This window comes from Triticum dicoccoides, chromosome 5A (genome assembly GCF_002162155.2).
Source record: "Triticum dicoccoides isolate Atlit2015 ecotype Zavitan chromosome 5A, WEW_v2.0, whole genome shotgun sequence".
NCBI classification, from domain to species: Eukaryota; Viridiplantae; Streptophyta; class Magnoliopsida; order Poales; family Poaceae; genus Triticum; species Triticum dicoccoides.
In genome coordinates, this window is record NC_041388.1 from 517,258,811 (window position 1) to 517,261,594 (window position 2,784).

The window sequence follows — 2,784 nt, forward strand, 5'->3', positions numbered from 1 at the left end:
TGTTTCCCTCCACCTTGCTATTTCGAGCTTTACTTTATTTTGATGTTTAGTTGATGCCTGATGTTTATGTTGATGATTTCAATGACGAAACCGAGGAGCAATCCCTTTCTTCAAGAAAACAATGGGGAGTTTGGTCGCCACATTTACCCCACGTGGCAGATCGGTTGTGATCTACCGCAAGGTGGCATGCAAGTGAAACTTAGAGTGTGGCGCAGGGTACACATGATATCAATAGTTACCCAACCTCCCCTACAACATCAAGTAGACCAAGGGAAGGAAAAGCCACATTAAGAAGGCAAGAAAAGAAGGTGTTTGCGCTGCCATGGTCTGGATGGCCCTGCTAACCATACTACTGAAACTAATAGAGAAGGTAATCGTTTAGACTACTATACACCAACAATTATTCCCTAAATCCAAACTCGTCGGCCCTGGTAGACTCGACCCAACCCAACATATCAGCTAACCTAACAACCACACCTTTAACGCAAGCGTGCTTCATGCCGACTAAACATTTGCTAACTTGGGAAGTTATATATATTATGTGCTCTTTCCACTTTTGTGATGTTGTTAGCTAGTTTTATGTACGACCTATTGGCCTATGAGCTTGCTCCAGCTCTTAGATGCTAGTTTTATCCGAATCATGCCATTTCCAACTTAATTATTCAAAGTTACATATTATGTGCAGTTGCCAACTTGCCATATTGTGAGAGGATGGATTTTTGTATTATTGAAAATGAGCCTGGTCGGTGGTTAATAATGTACAAGTTGACAGTTTATTTTTTATCTTTAATTTAACTTTTAATGGGCTTGCGGATGAATGGGAGGGAAAGATAAATATACTCTACTTGTGTGTGACGCTGAGCTCGGTCAGTGTTTTTAGGTCTTGGTTAGTTCTATTCAGATCATGCCATTTCCTCCTTTATGGGAAGTTATATATTATCCGTAATCCGTCGGCTGTCAAACGAATGTGAGCCCTTAAAGCTTGGAGGGGACACGAGCTTAATTACAAGCGAACTCTTTTTATACGAATAAATTACAAAAATACATGAAACTTATTAACATGTGTGGCACGTTCATTCGCCAAAAAAGGAAAAGAAAAAAACATGTGTGGCGCCTTGTCCATATTTTAGTTGTTTCTGACCTAGCTAGAGTAGGCCAAGAATGTGGTAAGGTCGGACATGGAGAAGCCGTTGAAATGGGAGCCGGAGCCGATGGAGTAGGCGCCCATGTCGTCGAACACGAGCCAGTCCCCCACGCTCATCTCCGGCAGCCGGTAGCCGGTGACCACCGTGTCGAGCGAGTCGCAGGTCGGCCCGAACACCGTCGACGTGTACGCCTCCTCGCCGGCGCGTGGGGTGGCGAGCGCCCTCGGGCGCGGCACGTAGTCGTCCATGAGGACGCAGTTGAGGGAGCCGTAAAGTCCGTCGTCGATCCAGTACTCCCGCACCTCGCCGCGCGTGCGCTTCCCGATGACGCGCGCCGCCAGCGTGAAGGCCTTCTCGGCGAAGTACCGTCCCGGCTCGCCGATGACCTCCACGCACGGGAGGTCGCCGAAGTGCTCTGCCAACGCGTCGCGGATGACCGCCGCCGCCTCTTCGAACGCGGTGCCTCCTGCCATGAAGCCGCCGCCGACGTCGAGCACGCGCATGGGCGGCATGCCGAGGGCGGCCGCCGCGTCGAACGCCGCTCGCGCGGCCTCGATGGCCCCGCGGTACACGTCCGTGCGTGTCCCGCCGCTGCCGATGTGGAAGGACACGCCGGCCACGCCGAGGCCCGCGCGCTGCGCGGCGCGGAGCAGCGGCACCACCTCGTCGGTGCGCGCGCCGTACTTGGTGCCGAGGTCGACCTTGGCGTCGCCGTTGTCGGGGCCCTTGATGCGGAGGACGAGCTCGCAGTTCGGGTGGCCGCGCTTCACCTTGGCCACCTCCTCCTAGGAGTCGTACGTGGTGAGGTTGACGCCCACCCGCGCCGCGTACTCGATGTGCGCCTCGGGCTTGCACGGGTTGGCGTACACGATGCTCCCCGGCTCGAACCCGAGCGCGAGCACGGCCTCGATCTCCCTGCGGCTGGCGCAGTCGAACCCGGCGCCGAGGGCCGCCAGCGCGCCGAGCAGCGCCGGCTCCGGGTTGCACTTGACGGCGTAGTACGGCCGCACGTCGGGGAGCGCGCGGTGCCAGCGCATGTACAGGTCGATGACCCTGGCGAGGTCGAGGACGTAGAAGGCGCCGCGCACGCCGGAGCCGCCGGCGATGGAGCGCATGAGGCCGGCGACCGCGTGCTTCTCCTTGAGCGCGTCCCAGTTGTAGGGGAGCACCTGCTTGTCCTTCACCCCCGGCGCCACCAGCACCGCCTGCATGGGGCTGCTTCCGACCATGTCGACGACGACGATGTGATCACACCACACGTGAGTACGTAGTGCAAAGTGTGTGTACTATAGCCCTAGAAGATTTGTCAACCTAGCAAGCTTGCTAACCTAAGGTTGCTCGAGCTAGACGTCGACGCGATCGAGCAATGCAAGTTGAGTACCGATGCCAATGCAGATCGAGGAGGTCGATGGATGGCTTGGTCGAATGCTTAATTCTGTTGCCTGGCTGAGATGAACTGGGTGGGTGTGGCTTATATATAGCGTGCGCGGCCGGGGTTAGGTGACGCGCGCCGCGGTCAAATGGACCATATAGACAAGCCATGCGACGCTGCGGCCGCAGTTCCAGAGCGTGCGACGCTGCGGCTGGGGCAGTTCCAGCACGCACGTACCTACGGTAGGTAGAGAACAGAGAGAGCGCG

The 2,784-nt window shown here is 56.0% G+C and overlaps 1 pseudogene; it reads right to left on the bottom strand.

Annotated features, from left to right (window-relative positions):
- Window positions 1-1,141: 1,141 nt before the first annotated feature.
- On the bottom strand, window positions 1,142-2,548 carry LOC119297696 (annotated as a pseudogene).
- Between the last annotated feature and the right edge of the window lie 236 nt (window positions 2,549-2,784).